At 38.3% G+C, this 14,381-nt stretch overlaps 1 protein-coding gene across 1 annotated transcript in view; it reads right to left on the bottom strand.

Annotated features, from left to right (window-relative positions):
* PALLD (palladin, cytoskeletal associated protein) overlaps positions 1–14,381 on the bottom strand; it is a 423,408-nt gene that overhangs the window by 195,271 nt on the left and 213,756 nt on the right. The gene's annotated exons all lie outside the window — the stretch shown is intronic.

Genomic DNA, 14,381 nt, shown 5'->3' with positions numbered 1-14,381 from the left:
AACCATTTCTTTTAACCACAAGTTTCTAGCTTATGTGTATTATCACACAATATCAAATTTCTTTTTGTAAGCATGAGGAACATCCCTGTAAGTCTTCCGACCTATCCTACTACTGAATGTGGAGCTCCTAGTTACATGATCATGTTCTGGTTAAGACTTTCTTTGTGAAATATTTTAAAGGGAGCAAATAATGAGTTGTGAGGAATAGACTATCAGATTGTATAAAAATCTGTATCGTAAGTATTTTAATGTTCTGATGAATCATATTTTAAATCAGTGCAACATTTTTGTCTTTGGGTAGTCTCAGCTTGAATAAGAACTGAATTACATCAAGATTAGAAAAGAAAGAAATTCACTTTGAGGTCATTTTTACCTTTGGAACCATCCTTAAGCCCCTATGTTTTTCTGAGTTTTCTGATTATGCTCCTAGCCTTATAGAAATTTGTGTTTATTTTCACTTTTTAAACATTTCCAATCAATCCTGAATTTTCTGAGCTTCTAGTGATATTCTCTTGCCTAAGAGGAAACAAGAGTGGAAGAGCAAGCGGCTTTCTAGAAAAGGCTACTGGGCTCCTTCATTGTAAATTCAGGTTATTCTAGGCCTATCCCAGATAATACATATCACATTTCTTCTAAATACAATGATTCGAGCCTTCTCTAGATCATCTCTAGATTTGTTTTTTAAGTTATTTACTACTCAGCACTGACTCTAAGTCAATCAATCACCTGCCAGTAGGAGAGGAAAAGGAGAAATGAGAACTTCAAGAGAACTGAGAAGAAATATGCCACAAGTTCTTCAGAAACTCTTTGTACACATGATATTGTGGAACAGGGATTTGTCCAACGCTACAAACTCGGATGAAAGTGGTAGGTACATTTTACTTTGTGCAGCACTTTGTCACAGAATGAGATGCAGCGAATTCAGAACTATCTCCCTAATGATATCTCCATTGGTTGTTAAAACAAAATTCCTGGAGGGCTCCAGCATTTCAAAGCAGAAAGCATGACAAGTTAAGTATTAATTTTCAGCCTTTCACCATCCATGTGTAACATGTCTCATAAAATCCTCTGTCTAGTGGTCTGTTAAGTGTTTTCTGCATGATTTCATATCTAAATTTGCACAAAAGAACCACTTGTTTATCAATCTTTTGTAGCCCACAGTCTGTAGCCTGGTATCAGCTACTTCCCTCTCATTTTTGGTATTCAGCTTACTAGAGTTCATATATGCAATTTCCAGGAACTTTAGGGTGGTTTTAATTGAAACAAAAACTTCTAATTGGTCAGTGATTTTTCTATCTTTTTTTCCTTGCCACTTCTTGAAGGTGGAGGAAGAAAACTCAGCATAGCACAGGAATAATTCACTTACAGTTTTTTGCAAGTTTTGCAAATTGCTTATTTCTGAAACTTTCTATATGTGCATCAAATAACAAAGGATTCATTGTGAACATTGTCTTAATAATAACAAAAACAAAGACAGATAATATCAATTGGACTATTTGCCCTTTGGCATGCCCTGTGCTAGCACATTATTTGACGTGACCACACTCCTGTGAAGTAGGTACTGTCACGATTCCCTCTTAATGAAGAGGGAACTGAAACGGGGCACTGAGTAGCTTATCTAAGGTCATCTAGCTTGGGAATAGGGGAGATTCTGTCTGTCCTATACTGCTTTCTTTAGCTGGAAAGAATCATCTTCAAAAACAAGCTGTGAAGTCTCATAAATTGACATCCACTTAAAGATGGCAGATTGAATGGATGTGTTTATTTTTGTTCCTTCCTTCATCGTGAAAAAACTGAGAGCAACGGATTGTGAAACTGTAAGTTCACTGGAATTAAAAGTAAAAGGATGAGTTGTCACTGACTTAGCAGGAGAGGAAAACCCAAGTGCCTACAGAGAGTGAATCAAACATGAAGGATGCTAACGTGAGCAGCAGAAACCTTGATCACTAGATTCCTCTGAAGGTGGGGAAGAGGAATGGAGCTTAGTACAAGAAGACTGGCTGAAAGTTTGTAGGAAGGCAGCTGAATCCCTTCCCCCATTTCTTGTAGGTAGTCAACCATTCCTCCTTTACTACTCTAGAATACAGAAAGCTCACTTTTTGGAGATGGAGAGCCAAAAGGGTTTCAAACTCGGAAACATCTGGCACAGCAGAATGATGTACAGGTAAGAGAAGAGGGTGAAAAATGGGGGTAAGGAATTAGATGGATGCATATGTCTACTAAATGATAAAAGCCAACCCCCTTCCCTTACTCAGCCTCCAAATGCTGTCTGCCAAGCATGTTACCTGCCCCCACAACCACCCCCACCATCCCAAGGAAGGTGGCTGAATGTCTGTCTTTCTAGAGAAACTGATTAACCCAAGACCTGAAGATATTGGCACTTGGGGGTCTTGCCCAATCCTAGGGTAAAGCCTGCCCATTGACATCTTCTAGCTAAGCATATAGTTTCCAATCAACTTGCTGGTGCCAAAGATCATGCTTTCCATGTTTATGGAAAGCCTCAAACATGAAATTTAGTCCAAATGCACACACAGAAAAACAAACAACAAAAAAAGGAATTTTAAGAAATAGAGACAATGCAGGGAACAGGGGAAAAAAACAAAACAAAATGACAATAACAATAGGATTCCCTCCTCCAAAATCCAATGATTAATATGAGGCAAAGGACATGATTACATCCATGAGATAGAACAGAATGCCATGAAAGAATATAGAGAATGAGAAAGAACTCTTGGAAATTAAAAATACAATAGCAGAAATAACAGATTCAGCAGAAGGTCTGGAAGACAAAGGTGAAGAGGTCTAAAGAAAGTACAATAAAAATAGGCAAGAAAAGAAAAAAGTGAGAACATCAATTAGGAGTTTTATTATTGTAATAATACAAGTTTCACAAAGACAGAACAGGGAAAATGGAGAAGAAATTTAAAAATAAGAAATTTTTCAGAATGTATATACATGAGTGTTTTCAGATTGTAAGGGCCCACTATTTTCTATAATTTCTGAAAAATATTACATACCATTGCAACATTTCAAAGTACTAGGGGTGAAGAGATAGTTTTACAATGAAAGTCAGTCATATACAGGATTAGAAACCAGATTGGCACTGAATTTTGCTACAATAACTCTAGGAACTAGAATATGAAGCAATTCCTTCAACGTTCTTAGGAAAAACTCATACTCTTAAACCTAGCCAAACAGTCAATTTAGTGTGAGGCTAGAATAAAGACACTTTTCAGACAAGCAGGGTCTAGAAGCTTAATGTGGTCTGTACCCTTTCTTTGGAAGCTACTGGAGAATGTGCTTCTGGTAAGTGAGACGATAAAATAAAAAGTGAAATATATGGCATTTAGGAACCAAGGGAGCCAGGAGAAGAAGAGGGTAAAAGTACACGAGAATGATGTTGAAGGGAAGTCCTAGGAGAACAACTGTGCATTGAACCTAGGGAGCAGTAGTCAAGGGTGGAATGAATGATGGGGAATTCCGGGAGGGAGTTTTCCTGCCTTTAAGAGGCACTACTTTTGGAGCAGGAAAATGTCATGAGAAAAACAATGTTTAAGAAGATGCCCAGGCCAGGCACAGTGGCTTACATCTGTAATCCTAGCACCTTGGAATACCAAGGCAGGAAGATTGCTTGAGCCCAGGAGTTCAAGACCAGCCTGGGAAACATAGCAAGACCCCGTCCCTAAAAAAAAAAAAAAAAAAAAAAATTAGCCAGGTATGGTGGTGCATGCCTATAGTCCCAGCTACTCAGGAGGCTGAGGTTGGAGGATCCCTTGAGCCCAGGAGTTTGAGGTTGAGATCCAAAGCAAAAGCACAGTAGTTGCCCCTGATGTAGCACCCGGCAAAACCCTAGAACCGAATTCAGCTGGTGTCCTCCTCCTTTGTTCTGACTAAAAAGACCAAGAAATTGGACAAAATTTAAAACATGTACCTTCTTTTTATCCATTTCACTTCCCATTTTAGTTGGAACACAATTTATTTAGGTTGCTTACTAAATTAGTTGGACCTAATTTATTTAGGTCGCTTACTACTATCACCAAAAGTTAAAACAGAACTTCATCTTAGAAAGGCAAGACACAGATGTCCTAGCCAGAGCAATCAGGCAAGAGGAAGAAATAAAAGGCATCCACAAAGGCATAAGAATGATACAGTGGACCTTGGGGCCTTGGGGGAAGAGTGGGAGGAGGGCGAGGGATAAAATACTACAAATATGGTGTAGTGTATACTGCTCAGGTGATGGGTGCACCAAGATCTCACGAATTACCACTAAAGAGCTTACTCATGTAATCAGATACCACCTGTACCCCAATAACTTATGGGAAAATAAAAAAGAATTTAATACGAAATAAAAGGCATCCAAAAGGAAAAAAGGAATTCAAATTATCTCTTTTCACTGATAATATGATTCGATATCTAGAAAATTCCTAAAGACTCCACCAAAAGGCTACTAGAATTGATAAACAATTTTAGAAAGGTTTCAGGATACAAAATCAATGCACAAAAATCAGTAGCATTTCTATACACCAGTAATGTCCACACTGAAAGTCAAATCAAGAACACGATCCAATTTACAATATTCACAAAGAAAATAAAATACCTAGGAATACAGCTAACCAAGGAGGTGAAAGATCTCTACAAGAACTATAAAACACTACTGAAAGAAATCAGAGACCACATGAATAAATGAAAAAACATCCACGCTAATGGATTGGAAAGATCAATATTGTTAAAATACCCATACCACCCAAAGCAATTTACAGATTCAATGCTATTGAATGTCAATGTCATTGACATTCAATGTCAAAGTACCAATGTCAAAGTACCAATGTCATTCTTCACAGAATTGGAAAAAACTATTCTAAAATTTATATGGAATCAAAAAAGAACCCAAATAGCCAAAGCCATCCCAAACAAAAAGAACAAAGTTGGAGGTATCACATTACTTGACTTCAAGCTATACTATCAGGCTACAGTAACCAAAACAGCATGGTACTGGTACAAAAACAAATACGTAAACCAATGGAACACAATAGAAAGCTCAGAAATAAAGCCACAAACAACCATTTGATCTTTGACAAGGCTGACAAAAACAAGCAATGGGGAAAAGGACTCCCTATTCAATAAATGGTGCTGGGATAGCTGGCTAGCCCTATGCAAAAGAATAAAACTAGACCCTTACCTTTCACCATTACAAAAATTAGCTCAAGATAGATTAAAGATTTAAATACAAGACCTCAAACTATAACAATCCTAGAAGAAAACCTAGGAAATAACCTTCTTGACCTCAGCTTTGGCAAATAATTTTTGGTGAAGTTTCCAAAAGCAATTGCAACAAAACCAAAAATTGACAAGTGGGATCTAATTAAACTAAAGAACTTCTGTACAGCAAAAGAAACTATCAACAGTGTAAAGAGACAACCTACAGAATGGGAGAAAATATTAGCAAACTATGTACCAAACAAAGGTCTCATGTCCAGAACCTATAAGGAACTTAAATCAACAGATAAAAAAGAATCCCATTTAAAAAATGAGCAAAGGACATGAACAGACACTTCTCCAAAGAAAACATACAAGCAGCCAACAAACATATGAAAAAATGCTCATCACTAATCATCAGAGAAATGCAAATCAAAACCATGATGAGGCAACATGTCACATCAGCTACTATTAAAAAGTCAAAAAACAACAGATGCTGGTCAGGCTATGGAAAAAAGGGAATGCTTACATACTGTTGGTGGGAATGTAAATTAGTTCAGCCCCTGTGAAAAGCAGCTTGGAGATTTCTCAAAGAACTTAAAATAGAGCTACCATTCAACCCAGCAATCCCACTACTGGGTATATACCCAAAGGAAAATAGATCATTATACCAAGAAGACACATGCACTAGTATGTTCACTGTAGCATAATTCATAGTAGCAAAGACATAGAGTCAACCTAGGTGCCCATCAGTGGTCAACTGGATAAAGACAATGTGGTACATATACATCATGTAATACTATGCAGCCATATAAAAGAATGAAATCATGTACTTTGCAGTAATGTGGATGGAGCTGGAGGCCATAATCCTAAGCAAATTAATGCAGGGATGGAAAACCAAATACTGCATGTTCTCACAAGTGAGAGCTAAACATTGAGCACACATGGACATAAACGTAGAAATGACTGACACTGCTGACTACCAGAAGAAGAAGAAAGGGAGGAGGCTGTGGGTTGAAAAACTACCTATTGGATACTACATTCACTACATGGGTATAATAAATATACCCATGTAACAAACCTGCACATGTATCCCCTATATCTAAAATAGAAGTTGATTTTTTTTTTTTTTAAAGGGACAGCATCTCATCTGCCTGAAGGATGAACTCTATCTGACCTCTCAAAGTGTCTGCTGAACCCTGGGCTGAGTGTGGTGGCTCATGCCTATAATCTCAACACTTTGGAAGGCTAAGGCTAGAGGATCGCTTGAAGCCAGGAGTTTGAAACCAGCCTGGGCAACAAAGCAAGACCCTGTCTCTACAAAAAAGAAAAAAATTAGCCAGGCATGGGCAACAGAGTGAGACCTTGTCTCAGAGAAGAAAAAAATTAAAAATGTCTACTGAACACAAGGTGTACAACACCGTAAAGAGCGCATGAATGATCCTGGGTACCTGGAGTAATAAAAATAAAGTGAACACTTCATAAAAAAGAAAAGCAAGATGCATTATTGTAATGCAAAATAAGAAAAATACAAGTTTCTCTCTAGTTGATACCTTGATGAAAATGGGGTCCTCAGCGTAAATCAACTTTTCAAGTTACAGGACCTTCAGGATTCATCTAATTCCTTTTAGAAATTTCTGACAGTTTTTAGTAAAAATAAAAAATTCCTAACATTTCTCTCCAGTAAGGCAGCTGTTCAGTATCAGGAAGTCTTAATTATGATAATAACCACATATATTTCTGCTTTTCAAAGATAGAATAATTACAACAAACATGAAGTGAAACTCTTGCTGTTGTTCTAGAATGCTTCATCATGAGTAATCCTATCTGTGTAAAATTGTTTTGTGATAGAATAAAATACACATGAATATTTCACATTTGAGTTAGAGGATGCCCTTTGAAGAAAGCCGTGGCTATGAGGGAAGGGAAGGCACATAAAAACAGTCACCTGGAGCAAGAATTTGCCCCTGTAACTAGCACTGTTTGGAAGACTAAGCTACTCTTTTTAGAGTTTTAGTTTTTTCTAAAACTTTATTTTAGAAATTAAAGAGAACAGGTTGGGTGTGGTGGCTCATGCCTGTAATCCCAGCACTTTGGGAGGCCGAGGTGGGCGGATCATGAGGTCAGGAGATCGAGACCATTCTGGCCAACATGGTGAAACCCCGTCTGTACTAAAAATACAAAAAATTAGCCGGGCGTGGTGGCAGGTGCCTGTAGTCCCAGCTACTCGGGAGGCTGAGGCAGGAGAATGGCGTGAACCCGGGAGGCGGAGCTTGCAGTGAGCAGAGATCGCACCACTGCACTCCAGCCTGGGCAACAGAGCAAGACTCCATCTCAAAAAAAAAAAAAAAAAAAAAAAAGAAATTAAAGAGAATAAAATACATTGTTCTTTTTCACTGCATTGTACTCAAGCCACCTTTTATGGCTTTTAGGGTTTTTTTGTTTCAAACATTGAGCATAATGATACATCCCCGAAACCAGATGGTATATGAACTATTTTAACAAAGAAACAAGGAAAAGAAAATATTTGTGGTCTTTCCAGAAATCTTTTACAACTTACTCATTTAATGGCAATTACTAGGAAAGCAGAAGTTTGAAATTGTAGCTGAGGCACATAATTACCCATTTTTGACCTATTTATAAACTTCTCTGAGCAAAAAGAAGAGTCGATGGCTACATCTACTCTTTTCCATTGCTGACATATAAAGTGAAGTGAAAATATTTGGCTAGGCATTCAACTGTTAGTCATTCAATTGTTTCACTAGCTTCACATCCAGAGGCTCACAGCTGGACACCCTCAAATGCTACCTATTGTGGATACATACATCATTACATTTAAATAACAAAACAGACCTAAAGAACATTATGAAATGGAGCAGAGCATAGAGCAGACATTCCCAGGGCTTCAGAGTCGAGATGGTGTACAGTAGTGAGCTCTAGGAAAACACAGTGGGAATGTAGATACAGAAATTAAGTAAATGTACATATTTATGAAGGCCTTTCCTCTCAGCACCATAAAAAACCCTTGCAGTGAGTGTGCATCCTCATGACAGCCTTGGGCAAGAGGAGCCAGTATCATCCTACCAGGAAACCTTCACATACAGAGATTGGAAGGCATGAACCTGGCATGCTCCTAGAGCAAAATCTGAGGTTCTGATCGTAATTATGGTTTCTCTTTGAATAATGAAGCAAAGATGTGTGTTCAAATTGACGTGTGATTTATCCAGCCAACTTATTTTAGAAAAATCTACATTTGACAGAATCAATTTAATATGTTCATCATTCTTAAAATCAAATGACATACTATCTAATTCCTTGTTACATATGGAAAAGGTTTTTTAAAAACCACATTGACTCCACTGTCATCCACAAGGTTTGTGTAATCATCACTTTAGTCAGGTAAGGAAACAGTCACTCTCAGATTTGTTGAGAAAATGAACTCTCTGGTTTTATACTTGTAATAGAAACCAAATAAAATAAACCTCCCTGTAACTAATGTTCTCACTATTAGGTGATGTATTAGTATGAATGAAAAACTCACACATTTGCAGAAAAAATAAATCAATGGTAAAAAAATTGTCAACCTAATGTATTTCAGCCTGTAGTAGACAAAAATAAATTCTCTAGTGGTAAAAGTTGTAAACATAAAATGAAATTAAGCAAATATGAATTAGAGAGTCATTAGTTGAGAACAATCATTTTAAAATACACAAATGAGGAATTGGGCTTGTTCAATAAAAACCCAATTCAACACGAGGTCAAGAGATCAGGACCATCCTGGTCAACGTGGTGAAACCCCGTCTCTACTAGAAATACAAAAAAATTAGCTGGGCACGGTGGCACGTGCCTGTAATCCCAGCTATTCGGGAGGCTGAGGCAGGAGAATTGCTTGAACCTGGCAGGGAGAGGTTGCAGTGAGCTGACATCACACCACTGCACTCCAGCCTGGCAACAGAGTGAGACTCCACCAGAAAAAAAAAAAAAAAAAAAAAAAAAAAAAAAGCCCAACTCAAAGTCGTACTTAGAGGTTAGTAACCACAAAATGGATCATGGTGCTACCACGTAACTAAAATAAATAGGAGGCTAAAAAATAAGTAGTAATTATATTGGAAATGGCTCTATTTCCTTCCAACTGCAAGCAATCTTAGTCACTCTTCATGAAATAGCGGCAAGTGATCCTCAGGACCATGCTTTTGCTCCCCAGCATCAGATGGTATAGAGTAGTGCGCTCTAGCACAACACAGTAGGAATGCTGACACAGAATTTCTGTATCTGCCCTAGCATCCAGAGGTTCGTAGTGCAAAACTCTGCACTATAGCTTTCTTCCTCCTCATCTTCCTTCTCCAATTCTCCCTTGAATCCCTTTTCTAGATCTCTTCTATTGCCTATGGGATTCCTTGGCTGTTTCTAACCAAACTCTGCTTCCTCAAACCTTTTCCTTGGAAATGCTTTGTCTTAACTGAAGTCTGGCTGTCCCTGATGATGTCTCCAGCCTCCTCAGTATCCTTCTGAGCAAGGAGGGTTCTGCAGGGTCCTTGTTTCCCAAGGCAACTCTCAGAAGAGTTTTGCCATCACTACGAAATATCTGTTCCTCTTTTGAAGTTGGTGCACTCCACCTACAGTCATTCTGTCTTCCCTGCTTGTCACCAACAACCTTGGTCATTTCCTCACTTTTCTCAGTGACTTTACTATTTAGCATTTGGTTTTCTGCCATCACTGTTGGCCACCATCCATGTTAATGTTCCTTCTAACATCCTGGCTTCATGGTTCCCTGACCACTTCCTCTGCTCCTGCGACCTTAACTTCCACTTAAACTATCCACTCGAACAGATGCATCTTACATTCTTTTATCACTTGGAAAGAGTTTAAGTTTTTTAAACTTTCAGAATCCTCTCTTTGATCACAACCACTGCTCCCTCTCCATATTTTCTCATCTGACACTCCCCATTTTCATTCTTGGTATAACTTCCATTTTCTTGATTCCTTTCTCTTTTCCCCTCAAACCTTAATCTTGTTGAATCTGTTTCCTTTTCTGAACCTACACACGGCTTGGCTGATAATCTCAGTAATGTTTCTCAAGGATCATCTAATTAAATACCATAACATCCCACTGTGCCAGTACTGCCAAAGATATATGTCCTGTTTCTACCTTCACAGTGCTCATTATTGCTGAAATAAAGTCATGAAACCATGCTCACTGAATTGAATGTGGGTTTACACTCTTGAAATTCAAATGGGTTCTCTTGATTGCCAGGAAATATACACATTCCTTTTTTGGTATTCTTTCTCTCTCTTAGTTCTCCACCCTTTTCGTGCTTTGTAATATTACCCACAGTTACCACAACTGTCTTTCCTCTTTCAGCAGATGCCTTCATCGCATACTTTCCTGACATTATTGTTATTTGAATTGGAATCTTAGTCTTGCCTTCATTGCATCTTTTCTCCTTCACCATTGTCTCTGAGGGTAAAGTTTTCATCCTACTTTCTGTGGAAGGCCTTGTATGGATTATACTGTAAATGTTGGTCTTTAAAGTATTTGGTTTACTTTTAACTTTAAAATGGGCCAGGTGTGGTGGCTCACGTCTCGTAATCTCAACACTTTGAGAGGCCAAGGCAGGCAGATTGCTTGAGACGTGGCTGGGCAACAATGGCAAAACTCCATCTCTACAAAAAATAAAAAAAATAGCTGGGTGTGGTATTGTGCACTTGTAGTCCCAGCTACTTGGGAGGCTGAGGCAGGAGGATCACCTGAGCCCAGGGAGGTCAAGGTTGCAATGAGCTGTGACAGACCACTGCACTCCAGCCTGGGTGGCAGAGTGAGACCCTGCCTTGAAAATACATACATACATATATACATAAATAGCTTATTCATATCATATTCATTTAAACACCTGAGATGTACAATTAAAGGGATAAGAGTTTTGTTTGGTGGGGGCAGGTGTTGTTGGAAAACAGTGTTTGTGGAGGAGTAAAGTTATTTTGGAACATAGGACATTTTCTGGGGAAGGATTCCTAGGAAGAGTTCTAAAAATCCAGATGGAATCCTGAAGGTCATTGGTTTCTAGAAGGAGATCCCACCGGGGAGGTGAGAACATTCAGTGCCAGAGCATTCCACTTCTGAATGTGCTCAAAATTAAGCTTACTTAGCAAGCAACTATTATTTAACAAGAAGCATCCATGATGAACAGTCAAATGAACTGAAGTTTAATGGAGGAAGGAGGACGGAAGAGAAAGGATCAAAAGTACCTATTTATTTTAAAATAATACTTTGTAATTATAAAAGCGTTATTGTCAAAAAGTTGGAAAATCAGGAATAGTTAGTGAGAAGATATAATCTGCCCAAATTTCCAGCACTCAAAGAACCACTGGTTACATTTTGGTGTATTTTCTTCTAATATATAATATACATTTTAGTTGGTTAAAGTGTATTATTTTTTATTTTTTCATAAAATTGACATTAAGTTACATATATCATTTTGTCTATTTTCACTTAACACTATATTGTTCATATTTTCCATCAAATTCATAGCTTTATCTATGAGCATATTGTTCATATGTGGCTCCATCTTATCTCTGAGCTTAGCCACTCCCCCTTTTAAAATAAAAGGTCTCTACCCAGTAGGGATGACTATTTTCACCTTACTTTGTAATTACTAAAAGAGCTCTCCTACACACTTAGGTAAAATGAAGATATGTTGAAGAAATATTGTTATCATCATGTATTCCTTCATGTAAAACACCTAATATTTGAAATGGACATATGGTATTTCTTATGGATGATTGAGTACCACTTCAAACACAGATAGGGTATCTGAAAGTATTTCCAATTATATTTCAGACATCAAATAAAACTCCTAATCATAAAAATAGAGCTCAGCTTTCTTCTGGAAATGTAATTAAACATTACATTCACCAAGAGACTGGCACAGCAAAGCACAATTAGCCTAATATCTAAGAATGTGGCACTGTGTCAGAGCCAGTATTTACATTAAAAAATCATGAGGACGAATGCACCTAAATGTTATTACTTAGTTAAAAAAGTTTTATACTTCAGGAAGCTCCTTGATTGGACTTCTCATTTTCAGGGAAGGGTTGTTTGCAAAGTGATCCAAGACCAACACTGCTAATGCAAATACCTTCACACGAATGAGTTTATAGGATATGCCTTTCTCTTAAGACACGATTTATGGAACAATCGGGTGTCTAAGACTGGGAGTGAGAGAAAGGAGGAAGAGAAATGCAAATGCAAAGTCATCATCACATTGTATTTATGAAGAGTTCATACTCACATAGCCACGAACTGCAGAATTAGGACCCGTGACTACTCCTACGTTCCTTATCAACCTCCAATGTGTTTGGTGACTCAGAGTGTGTGTATAATTTTATAACAAAAAACTGAAAAAACCGGTTTTCTGCTCTATCTTCCCTAATATTTTGAAGACCCCTCTGGTCCATACTTTATACTTTTGCCATTACTAAATTGCTTTGTTATTTGACTAGCCTTTGAGGATAATGAAAATCACTTAACCAGAAACAGAAGCTGGTGCATATTAAATCTTCAGAATCAAAAACTGAATGATGTATCTTTCAAACATTAAAGTGGGAAGAGAAGGCATTTGGATTGCACTGAATCTAATTTAGGGATTGGCCATTCTTCTACGAAATTTGTATGATGCTGAAAGATGTGCAGCATTTTGTGTATATGTGTATGCATCTGCACGTTCTTGCCAAAATCATCGTAGAGATAACCAGGTTATAGATTATTCAAAGGTACTGCTCTTGTCTCTTTCATCTTTGTGTTTTCAGCACCCCACATTACCCAACATTTTGCAGATGTTCAACTAACAGTGAGGAGATGAATGGTGTTCTACTATTCAGAACAGCCCAGACATGGAATCAACTTAATGCCCATCAATGGTAGACTGGATAAAGAAAATGTGGTACATATACACAACGGAATACTATGCAGCCATATAAAGGAACAAGATCGTGTCTTTCCCAGCAACATGGACAAAGTTGGAGGCCATGATCCTAAGCAAACTAACACAGGAGCAGAAAAACAAATACCACATATTCTTACTCAGAAGTGACAGCTTAACAACAAGAACACATGGAAACTAGGAGGGGAACAACAGACACCAAGGCCTGCTTGAGGGTGGAGAGCGGGAGGAGGGAGAGGATCAGAAAAATTATCTATTGGGTACTATGCTTATTACCCAGGTGACAAAATTATCTGTACACCAAACCCCTGTGACAGGCAAATATATAACTAATGTACACATGTATCCCTGAACCTAAAATACAAGTAAGAAAAACTTTTTAAAATAATACTTTTGGCTGGGCATGGTGGCTCACACCTGTAATCCTAGCACTTGAGGAGGCCAAGGCAAGCAGATCACCTGAGGTGAGGAGTTCAAGACCAGCCTGGCCAACATGGTGAAACCTCGTCTCTACTAAAAGTACAAAAAAATTAGCCAGGCAAGGTGGCGGGTGCCTGTAATTCCAGCTACTTGGGGGGCTGAGGCAGGAGAATCACTTGAACCCAGGAGGCGGAGGTTGCAGTGAGCCGAGATTGTGTCATTGCACTCCAGCCTGGGTGACAGAGCGAGAATTTTTCTCAAAAAAAAAAATAAATAAATAAAAGAAGATTACTTTTGATAATTACTTAGGTCATTGAAACTTAGACTGGTGGCTGGGAGCAGTGGCTCACGCCTGTAATCCCAGCACTTTGGGAGGACAAGACGGGTGGGTCACGAGGTCGGGAGTTTGAGACCAGCCTGACCAACATGGTGAAACCCCGTCTCTACTAAAAATACAAAAATTAGCCAGGTGTTGTGGTACACGTCCATAATTCCAGCTACTCAGGAGGCTGAGGCAGGAGAATTACTTGAACCCAGGAGGCGGAGGTTGCAGAGAACTGAGGTCATGCCACTGCACTCCAGCCTGGGCAACAGAGCGAGACTCCGTCTCAAAAAAAAAAAAATTAGATTGGCAACAATAGAGAAAGGAATTATCAATCATTTCTACAATAAATATATACAATCACTTAAAAATAAGACTTTTTAATTACTCACATGAAACATCTCTAAAATCTACTGCTAAATAGAAAAGGCAAGGTGCAGAACAGTATATGTGGTGGGTAGGCACTTGTCTAAAAATAAAAGAAAAAATACACATTTTATATA

The sequence above is a fragment of the Pan paniscus genome, chromosome 3, assembly GCF_029289425.2.
Source record: "Pan paniscus chromosome 3, NHGRI_mPanPan1-v2.0_pri, whole genome shotgun sequence".
Lineage (NCBI taxonomy): Eukaryota > Metazoa > Chordata > Mammalia > Primates > Hominidae > Pan > Pan paniscus.
The sequence above is the reverse complement of the archived record's forward strand: the minus strand, read 5'-3'. Positions and strand labels throughout refer to the sequence as shown.